At 34.2% G+C, this 12146-nt stretch overlaps 1 pseudogene; it reads left to right on the top strand.

Annotated features, from left to right (window-relative positions):
* LOC141714947 (protein EXECUTER 1, chloroplastic-like) overlaps positions 1–12146 on the top strand; it is a 40760-nt pseudogene that overhangs the window by 7344 nt on the left and 21270 nt on the right.

The following is a 12146-nucleotide window of genomic DNA, read 5'->3' on the forward strand; positions in this document are numbered from 1 at the left end:
TCTGACCTTTGACTTACTATTCTTTCATCTGGCGTTTTCACCATTACTTTCTTATTTCGACAATCTATCTGAGCATCATGCTTAGATAACCAATCCATCCTATATCACATCAAATTCTCCTAACTTAAATGGTATCAAATCTACACAAAACTTACTACCAGAAATCTCAACCTCACAATTTCCATAAACTTGGTTCACAGTTACACGTTCTTGATTTGCTAATTCCACAGTCATTATTTTCATTTAAGCATTCAACTGGACAATTTAATTTACTAACAAAGTCTTGTGAAACAAACGATCGAGTTGCTCCCGAATCTATTAACATTTGGCACATAAAGAATTCACATTAAGCGTACCTGCCACGACATCGTATCTGGATAGCATCCTCCTCACTGACATGTCAAAAACTCTAGCCCTTGGAGTTTCATTCACGGTTGTGGGTAGATCCCATAATCCTCAATGCATTACTGACTGGGGCTGGTGTCTTGCAATCCCTGGCCATATGTCCTGGCTTCCCACATTTAAAGCATGTAAATCCAATGGCTGGAACCTTCACTGCTGGATTCCGGATAGGCTGATCCTTATTTGCTGGCTGATTTCGGCACTCCCTTGAATAGTGCCCTTTCTGGTTGCATTTAAAACATACCACATTCAACTTGTTACAAACTCCTCCATGCTTCTTTCCACAAACTTGACAATCTGGAAAAGTTAATCTCAACTGATTCGGCTGATTCACATTAGCTGGACGATTGCCCTGTCCTCCGTCTCCTACATTTTGTCTTCTGAAATTAAAATTTCTCCCTGGCTGAAACTTGCCCTTCTTGAAGTTTGGAAACTTCCCGATTGTGACTGACCCTCACTTCCCTCAACTTTCCTTTTCTTGCTTTCTTGCTTTCCTTATCTTTCTGGAACATCTCACTCTCTGTCTCTGCGATCATAGCCTTCGTACTACTCCTGCATAAGTCTCCAATTTAAAAATAGCTACCTTTCCCCTAATCCATGGTTCAAGCCTTGCTGGAATCTCTTAGCTTTCTTTCTATCAGTATCAACATACGACGGCACATACCTTGACAATTCCTCAAACTTCCCCTCATAATCTGTTACCGACATACCCTTGCTTTAACTCTAAAAACTTCAGCTCCATTTGATCCTGAACAAACTGAGGAAAATAGTTTTCTAGAAACAATTCCTTGAACCTTTCCCAAGTAATAACATCCGTACCTTCCAATGTCTTCCCATCTCCCACCCCACAATAGGTGGCTTCATTCTTCGATAGTAACTTGCAAACTCAACCTTCTGTTCCTCCTTGACTTTCACTAAGGCAAATGCCTTCTCTATTTCCTTTAACCAAACATTTTCTTCAATTGGCTCTAAGGAACCCTTGAATTCTGGTGGGTTTATTGCCTGAAAAGTTTTGAAGGTTACCTGGGGATTGGTCTGTCTTTGTTGTTGTTGTGCTAGGTGAACTGTTTGTTGGGCCAAGATTTGAAGAATCTGGGCTACTACTGGGTCCATAGGTCCTGGGTTCACATTGAGATTTGTATCATCTGGTTGTTATTATTGTTGGTTTCTCCTTATTGGTGTTGGTGCGGGTATTCTTTTGGGAGGCATTGTGATATCCCGTATTTTCAGAATTATTATTATTAATATTTGAATATGTTTATGTGATTTTCTGATTTAGAAGGAATAAAATTGGGGATATTTTATTCCTATTTGACGAGTTTGTGTTATTAATTGGTAATGTGCTAATTGTTGAGTGTTATATCGGTCCTTGTTAATATCTGAAAATATTTCCTTAAATGTATTAATTTCAAAAGTTTATTTGAAAACCTGATCATTTTATTGATATCGGTAAATTGAGTTCGTTTAGTAATATTAGGGATTGGATGGATATTATGTCTGCTATATGTTGTATGTAATATTAATTGTGTGTGACTTAGTTGTGATTGAGGATTATTTGTATTATTAAATACTGAGTCGTATCGTTTTGTTTTTGTCTTTAAAAGTGATTTTATTGAAAATCTAATTTCATAAATATTTAAATTATCTTTCAAAATATTTTTATGACTTTATAATTACAATAATTATTTTTGGGATTTTATAAAATTTAGAAATCATATTTCATCAATTATTTAGCCCTGTATGATTTTCTGATTGCATTTATTTGTAAAATCCGTATTTAATTCTAAAATTTTCAAAAATTATGAAACTCATATTTATTTAAGTTTGGAATATTCTAAGAATTTTAAAATTATTTTGGAAATTTTTGGGATTAATTTCACCGGCGCATTGATTCGTTTAATTGCTAAAAGCGGGTATAAATTGCATTTCAAAAATTATTTTAAAATTTCGAAATTTATGTTTTTATAAACTTCGGGATATTTATAACATTTTAAGACTGTTTTCGTGATTTTCTGAATTTGTTTCAAGTGCAGCTCGGTTCGTTAAATCGTATAATGCGAGTATAGCCGCAAGTCAAAAATACTTTAAAAATTATAAAAATTTTATTTTATTAGTTTTTAATTATTCTGAGAATTTTAGAATTTGTTTGGTAATTTTCTGATTTTATTTACCTGCGCGTTTATTCGATAAGTTGAGAAATGCGGGGCAAAACAAAATTTTCAAATATAAATAAGGATATGTTGCTGTGATCTGTTGAAAAAAAAACAAACAAAAAAAAAAAAAAGAAAACGTGGCAGGAGGCCACCACCCCACCTGCCACCCGTTAACAAAACAACCCCCCCCCCCAATTTCCTTTTACCAAAAAGTTTCTCCCCCCTCTGTCTCTCTGTCTCTCTCCCTGTTTATATACTTTTAATTTTCAAAAATTCATATCTTCTCAACCGTATATCCAAATTTCAATTGGTATATATATAAACGATCAGCGCTTCGATACGTACGCATAGGTATATATATTGCAAGGTTTTGAGAAGAAAATTGCGGGGCATATTTCCGTTATATTTCCGTTTTAATTTATTTTCGGGGCGTAGAAAAGAGTTTGGAGGTGGTGATTACTCCACATGGCATCTCAGCGTGTATATATCTATCGCTATTAATTTCGGATTTTTCTGGAGATATTTTCCGGACATCAGATTTTCTCTTCGGGGTATTCAGAATTTATTTTGGGTAACGATTCCGAAATGCCGCCTTCGTACTTGTGTATATTATAGCATGTTAATGTTTATATATTTATTTCATAATTTTTAGAAATTGTTGGAGAAGTCACTTTTGGTCCGAGTTTTGGTTTAGGTGGCCGTGTTATTCATTTCTGGAGTGTTTTATGCGTAAATATAAATTATTGTGTTGATTGTTGTTGGTTGTGTCGATATGATATCGACTGGCAGTCCGAGAAATAGAGGAGGTGCTGTCCAATTTCCAAGAAAATATTATTTTAAATTATTTTACAGGCTCAATAATTCTTATAAAATTATTTCGAGTGTTCGAGCACTATTATTTAGTTATAAATGATTCGGAGACTTGTTTTAATTCCGAAAAATGTTCAAAAATTCATATTAAATAAACCGTTCGTCCGTTTAATACGAAACGAACGCGTACAGACTCAGAAAAATATTCCGCTTTCATTAAAAATACTTTCGAGACCCAAATCCTTTTTGTTTCGAAAGGTCGTTTGTTTTACAAGTTATTCTGAGTCGATTATTGATCGAAAAATCATATTTTTGACCTGATTTCAGTTTTAAACATATCGAGTCGACCCTTTTGACGAACTGAGTCATATGTGATATGAATTAAGTGATACATGAGTTATGTGCTTATATGTGCTATGTGAATTATGTGTGTGTGGATTAAGAGTCCTGTGTTTGTCTGTTATATTTATATGTGGGCTATCGTATGGGTAGACGATAGGGTTTTGACGCGCCGTTCGTCAAGTAATTATCATTTAGACAATTAAAGTTGTATCTTTTAATTATAGATGCGAATCTTTCGAGTTGATCAGGACAAGACATTGGATAAAGAATGAGATGGAATGGTATTGGGTAGCTGACTTCTAGTAATCGCAGGAGCAGCATATCAGTAAAGTGTTGAAAGGGAAGACGATGATGTTTTGAGACAGAATGTCAGAATTGATGCGTTATTACGAGTATGCTAACTGCTAAAAACCCAAAGGCAAGTACCCCTGACTTCACTTATTGTTCAAGTGACGTTATTTCGAATCATATTATGCAAGTATTGTTTTCCCTATTCTCTGTTCGGAATAGATAAATGTTTTACATATCGCTGAATTAAATAATTTTGTTTATGCAAGTACTCTTCTGCTATTCTATGTTCAGAATAGATTTACAAATGTTTTGGGTTTTGAGAAAAATGATTTTGTTGCAAGTATTCCTGCCCAAGTGAATGGGGGAATAAAATTATTTCGGGTGTCGAGTATTATGACCCCTTTTCAATAAAAGGTTTTGAGATTGAATGGTTACTGATTGCGTAAGAGGCCGAAGCACCGGTCCAGCGTGAGCTATTATACAGAAGTGTAATATGGAAGTGTAATATGGAAGTGTAATATCTTACAAGGCTGTTATGCCTTTTCTGGTGCCCTATAGGTACCGTATGTCTTCGGGATACGGGTAGTACCTATATTAACGGTATGGCTGCGGGATACCGGTGTTGTTTCATGACTGATCATCAGGAACAGCATAGTGCATAATTTGGTTCCAATCGATATTATTATATTACTTTTGATAATCTTATAAGGAAGGATTTATCAACTATTTCTGTTTTGGAATAATGATAAAATGCAGTTTTAATTTAGATTATAATTTATGCTGATACTCATGTTGTTGTTAAATATCAAAGGTGGTATTAGTATAGATGAATGATGTTGACTTCAGTATGGAATGTTGTGAGCATCAAAGTTCATATTGATATCTAATTTGATATGACAGCAAAATAAGTATTAATTTGAAGAGTTCGGTTTTGAATAAAGTTTATGATTCAATCCATAATCATTGTTTCATGTTATTGTGGTTTACGATATTTCCGTAAACACTGTTTTACGAGTTTTATTCTCGTTATGATTCAAAGTATTGCTGAAGCACGTCGCTGGAAAATATAAAAAGGGTTTTTGAATACAATTAAGGAATCAATTCTGGGGTTCCACTACTATAATTTTATGATTCAGCAATTATGATTTTTAAATGTTCTGCGCTGATGCAGATGTCGGTTTTATATCAAAACGACCCTATATATGTTATAATTAACTTGCTGAGCATTTCTTTCGCTCATACTTGCCTGTTTTCAAATTTAACCTCCAGTGAGGATTAGCTTGCGCTGTTTAGCTGCGTAATTCGAAAAAGCAAAGAAGAAGCTCTTGGAAGGTGGTTGGTCCAGGGTTTGCGGACTAGTGTAAGTTTTATTGTGTAAAGTTATTTATATTAGATTATATTATAGTTGTATATTTTATTTGGGCCTAGTATACTTCATTTCGAAGTTATACTAGTGGCTTTAGTTTTGAGTTGGAATTATTGAAAAGAGTTTCAAAAGAAAGTGAAAAATTTATTGATGGAATTTGGAATTCTTGTTTCTAGAACTGTAACCTTAAAAGATCTTGGATTAGTTTGGGGTCATTTATGATAATTATCTTCCGCTGGCATTTATTTATTGATTTAACAGGTTAATTTGGATTGAAGTTTTATAGTGACGACCAAATCCTCTGACCCGGATTTGGGGGCGTTACAGGTTGGTATGGGAGGCTGAGGTTTATAGTAAACTAGAAACGAGAGTGTGTAGGAATGTGTATAGCTATGTGAGGACGTTTGAGCTCATATCGAGTTCCTGTTGGGACTATTGGATATAGTACCAACGAGTAAGTTAAGATAGGCGTATTCGTTTGAGATGATTGTGCTGAGCTGGATGGAACTCCGGAAAGCTGCAAATTTCTAATTATGGAATCTTCCGAGACTACGATACGACGACGATGGATATTATCGATATCCTTAGAATATGAAGAAGTATCTAGAATCGGATGACGAGTCACAGAAGAGTTCAAATTCAAGATAAATATTAAGACTTTGACAATACCTTCTCTTTCTATAATTCCTTTTGACATCTCTCAAAAAGAAGTAATTGTTAAAGGATATATTCCCTAACACTCATTTTCAATCCTATTTGTGTTTTAAATGTGCCAGAGGCTGTCATGAAGCCTATTTTTTTTTCTTCAGGTTTTGATAGTTCTGTCAACTTATGATAATTAATTCCAATTTTCTTATTTGGTGGATAGTTTCTTGATGACGTGACACCATTTGCTCATTTGGTGTCAGAATTTTGTTCTCTGGATTCTATTCCTTCAGAAATATCAGCTTTGAAAATCTTTTCAGTTTTATTCATTTGAATTTGAATTCTTGATTATTTTTATTCCGACTGAGATGAACAACCATAACTATAGGGGACGCAAGGTATACCTGTCTGTGTGATAGGAGTTGGATGGGACGCCATCACTTGTGTGTATTGTGAATACATGAAGGTTAACAACCTTAGTAGTGTCCTTAATTTGGACACGCAATACCAAGTTTGTTTGATCATATTGATCTCTCAGTTATTCTTTTATTTCAACAATACTTTTTCTCAAATTCAGATTTTGGTTCCGTTATGGTATCAAATTCTTTTCTTTTTTGAAATTTCATGATTTTGTCATCCCAACATTCGAAGGTATGCCAATCAAGTTAAGCTGAGTTATCTTGTTCAAGTCAAAGTAAGGCGATGTGATGGAATTACGAAGGACAACAGTGGAATGCAATGCGATTAGAATATCAGGGGCGTATAGCGAAGTCAATCTGTTTTCTTTTATTTCTCTCTCTATCTTTCTTTCTTTCTTCTCTCTATCTTTCTCTCTATTCTTCTTTCTCGCAATCAGTAAAGCGATTCTATTGAGGAATTGGTCAAAGGATGTAGACGGAACAGTGGTACACAGTGAAGCTCCTGTAAAAGTTTTATTATACCAGGAATACAAGATTTGTTTAAGATTATGGAAATTGAGGTTACTTGGAAATGGAAAGTTGGTTAGAAAACCCTAAGTGCTGTCTTCTGCTGATTCCGAGGACGGAATCCTTATAAGGAGGGTAGATTGTGATATCCCGTATTTTCAGAATTATTATTATTAATATTTGAATATGTTTATGTGATTTTCTGATTTAGAAGGAATAAAATTGGGGGATATTTTATTCCTATTTGACGAGTTTGGTTATTAATTGGTAATGTGCTAATTGTGAGTGTTATATCGGTCCTTGTTAATATCTGAAAATATTTCCTTAAATGTATTAATTTCAAAAGTTTATTTGAAAACCGATCATTTTATTGATATCGGTAAATTGAGTTCGTTTAGTAATATTAGGGATTGGATGGATATTAATGTCTGCTATGTGTTGTATGAATATTATTGTGTGTGACTTAGTTGTGATTGAGGATTATTTGTATTATAAATACTGAGTCGTATCATTTTGTTTTTGTCTTTAAAAGTGATTTTATTGAAAATCTAATTTCATAAATATTTAAATTATCTTTCAAAAATATTTTTATGACTTTATAATTACAATAATTATTTTTGGGATTTTATAAAATTTAGAAATCAATATTTCATCAATTATTTAGCCCTGTATGATTTTTCTGATTGCATTTATTGTAAAATCCGTATTTAATTCTAAAATTTTTCAAAAATTATGAAACTCATATTTATTTAATTTTGGAATATTCTAAGAATTTTAAAATTATTTTGGAAATTTTTGGGATTAATTTCACCGGCGCATTGATTCGTTTAATTGCTAAAAGCGGGTATAAATTGCATTTCAAAAATTATTTTAAAATTTCGAAATTTATGTTTTTATAAACTTCGGGATATTTATAACATTTTAAGACTGTTTTCGTGATTTTCTGAATTTGTTTCAAGTGCAGCTCGGTTCGTTAAATCGTATAATGCGAGTATAGCGTGCAAGTCAAAAATACTTTAAAAAATTATAAAAATTTTATTTTATTAGTTTTTAATTATTCTGAGAATTTTAGAATTTGTTTGGTAATTTTCTGATTTTATTTACCTGCGCGTTTATTCGATAAGTTGAGAAATGCGGGGCAAAACAAAATTTTCAATATAAATAAGGATATGTTGCTGTGATCTGTTGAAAAAAAAACAAACAAAAAAAAAAAAAAAGAAAACGTGGCAGGAGGCCACCACCCCACCTGCCACCCGTTAATAAAACAACCCCCCCCCCAATTTCCTTTTACCAAAAGTTTCTCCCCCCTCTGTCTCTCTGTCTCTCTCCCTGTTTATATACTTTTAATTTTCAAAAATTCATATCTTCTCAACCGTATATCCAAATTTCAATTGGTATATATATAAACGATCAGCGCTTCGATACGTACGCATAGGTATATATATTGCAAGGTTTTGAGAAGAAAAATTGCGGGGCATATTTCCGTTATATTTCCGTTTTAATTTATTTTCGGGGCGTAGAAAAAGAGTTTGGAGGTGGTGATTACTCCACATGGCATCTCAGCGTGTATATATCTATCGCTATTAATTTTGGATTTTTCTGGAGATATTTTCCGGACATCAGATTTTCTCTTCGGGGTGATCAGAATTTATTTTGGGTAACGATTCCGAAATTCCGCCTTCGTACTTGTGTATATTATAGCATGTTAATGTTTATATATTTATTTCATAATTTTTAGAAATTGTTGGAGAAGTCACTTTTGGTCCGAGTTTTGGTTTAGGTGGCCGTGTTATTCATTTCTGGAGTGTTTATATGCGTAAATATAAATTATTGTGTTGATTGTTGTTGGTTGTGTCGATATGATATCGACTGGCAGTCCGAGAAATAGAGGAGGTGCTGTCCAATTTCCAAGAAAATATTATTTTAAATTATTTTACAGGCTCAATAATTCTTATAAAATTATTTCGAGTGTTCGAGCACTATTATTTAGTTATAAATGATTCGGAGACTTGTTTTAATTCCGAAAAATGTTCAAAAATTCATATTAAATCAACCGTTCGTCCGTTTAATACGAAACGAACGCGTACAGACTCAGAAAAATATTCCGCTTTCATTAAAAATACTTTCGAGACCCAAATCCTTTTTGTTTCGAAAGGTCGTTTGTTTTACAAGTTATTCTGAGTCGATTATTGATCGAAAAAATCATATTTTTGACCTGATTTCAGTTTAAACATATCGAGTCGACCCTTTTGACGAACTGAGTCATATGTGATATGAATTAAGTGATACATGAGTTATGTGCTTATATGTGCTATGTGAATTATGTGTGTGTGGATTAAGAGTCCTGTGTTTGTCTGTTATATTTATATGTGGGCTATCGTATGGGTAGACGATAGGGTTTTGACGCGCCGTTCGTCAAGTAATTATCATTTAGACAATTAAAGTTGTATCTTTTAATTATAGATGCGGATCTTTCGAGTTGATCAGGACAAGACATTGGATAAAGAATGAGATGGAATGGTATTGGGTAGCTGACTTCTAGTAATCGCAGGAGCAGCATATCAGTAAAGTATTGAAAGGGAAGACGATGATGTTTTGAGACAGAATGTCAGAATTGATGCGTTATTACGAGTATGCTAACTGCTAAAAACCCAAAGGCAAGTACCCCTGACTTCACTTATTGTTCAAGTGACGTTATTTCGAATCATATTATGCAAGTATTGTTTTCCCTATTCTCTATTCGGAATAGATAAATGTTTTACATATCGCTGAATTAAATAATTTTATTTATGCAAGTACTCTTCTGCTATTCTATGTTCAGAATAGATTTACAAATGTTTTGGGTTTTGAGAAAATGATTTTGTTGCAAGTATTCCTGCCCAAGTGAATGGGGGAATAAAATTATTTCGGGTGTCGAGTATTATGACCCCTTTTCAATAAAAGGTTTTGAGATTGAATGGTTACTGATTGCGTAAGAGGCCGAAGCACCGGTCCAGCGTGAGCTATTATACAGAAGTGTAATATGGAAGTGTAATATCTTACAAGGCTTGTTATGCCTTTTCTGGTGCCCTATAGGTACCGTATGTCTTCGGGATACGGGTAGTACCTATATTAACGGTATGGCTGCGGGATACCGGTGTTGTTTCATGACTGATCATCAGGAACAGCATAGTGCATAATTTGGTTCCAATCGATATTATTATATTACTTTTGATAATCTTATAAGGAAGGATTTATCAACTATTTCTGTTTGGAATAATGGTAAAATGCAGTTTTAATTTAGATTATAATTTATGCTGATACTCATGTTGTTGTTAAATATCAAAGGTGGTATTAGTATAGATGAATGATGTTGACTTCAGTATGGAATGTTGTGAGCATCAAAGTTCATATTGATATCTAATTGATATGACAGCAAAATAAGTATTAATTTGAAGAGTTCGGTTTTGAATAAAGTTTATGATTCAATCCATAATCATTGTTTCATGTTATTGTGGTTTACGATATTTCCGTAAACACTGTTTTACGAGTTTTATTCTCGTTATGATTCAAAGTATTGCTGAAGCACGTCGCTGGAAAATATAAAAAGGGTTTTTGAATACAATTAAGGAATCAATTCTGGGGTTCCACTACTATAATTTTATGATTCAGCAATTATGATTTTTAAATGTTCTGCGCTGATGCAGATGTCGGTTTTATATCAAAACGACCCTATATATGTTATAATTAACTTGCTGAGCATTTCTTTCGCTCATACTTGCCTGTTTTCAAATTTAACCTCCAGTGAGGATTAGCTTGCGCTGTTTAGCTGCGTAATTCGAAAAAGCAAAGAAGAAGCTCTTGGAAGGTGGTTGGTCCAGGGTTTGCGGACTAGTGTAAGTTTTATTGTGTAAGTTATTTATATTAGATTATATTATAGTTGTATATTTTATTTGGGCCTAGTATACTTCATTTCGAAGTTATACTAGTGGCTTTAGTTTTGAGTTGGAATTTATTGAAAAGAGTTTCAAAAGAAAGTGAAAAATTTATTGATGGAATTTGGAATTCTTGTTTCTAGAACTGTAACCTTAAAAGATCTTGGATTAGTTTGGGGTCATTTATGATAATTATCTTCCGCTGGCATTTATTTATTGATTTAACAGGTTAATTTGGATTGAAGTTTTATAGTGACGACCAAATCCTCTGACCCCGGATTTGGGGGCGTTACAGGCATTCTCTGTAAAGAATCAATCAATTTATTTAGCTTTTGAATCAAATATTTGCATAAAAGAAAAGTTTTGTAAAACAGGAATATCTCTTTTGAAAACAGTTGTAACTAAGTAAATTGTATGCTTCTTTACAGAATATAAACAGTTATGGAAAACAGGGTACATGGTATCACAGGGTATAACTGGTGCAATAAATAAGGTAAAGTAAAACAGGTACAATAAAATAAATGACAGTGCTGGAAAGGAAAAAGGTACTGATATATATAGATCAAAGGTTTTAGGGTAGTACAAGCGTAAAGACGCTTCGAAAGTAAAAGCAAAAAGGGTACAACAACCTACTCACTAGTCAGCATAGCTAGTCTATAAATACAAATCAAAAGTCTACTGATACACACTACACACTACTGTACATACTACATAACCATAACAACACTTCTCAGCATCTCCATCTCTGAATCTCTGACTCAGCTCCAAGGAAACTCTGGTCCTGCCAGCCTCTCAAAGTCCTCCATCACCTCAGTAGCCCAGCCCATCAGTGCATCAGGGCCTCTGCCAGGTAGTGTAGCTCCATGTAGCCTAGCCTCAAGAACCCTCCGTGTCACATGAATCTCCTCTCGAAGCTCCCTCACACCACGATCAACATCTGTAGTCCTGATGATATGCTGTAACTTTCTAATCTGAGCCAACAAGGAATCACGCTCCAACAGAAGAGCCTCATACCGGTAATAAGGAACTGGGGGCAATGTAGACTGGAATGGGGCACTCGCCACTGAATGCCCAGTGGAATCTGAATCAGCTGGTGGGGGTCCTCTAACAGGTGGCCTCATGCCTGGAGGTGGAATAACCTGCAGTGGTACGGGCTGCAACACCGGTGGAGGTAGAATAGCCAATGCTAGTGGAACAACAGGACGTGGATCCGAAAACGGCACTCCAACTGAAGGCTCTGAATGATCAGCTGATACAGGAATAAAAGAGTCGGTCATCTCTGCTATCTGAAATCATA

The sequence above is a fragment of the Apium graveolens genome, chromosome 3 (genome assembly GCF_009905375.1).
Source record: "Apium graveolens cultivar Ventura chromosome 3, ASM990537v1, whole genome shotgun sequence".
In the NCBI taxonomy this organism is placed as follows: domain Eukaryota; kingdom Viridiplantae; phylum Streptophyta; class Magnoliopsida; order Apiales; family Apiaceae; genus Apium; species Apium graveolens.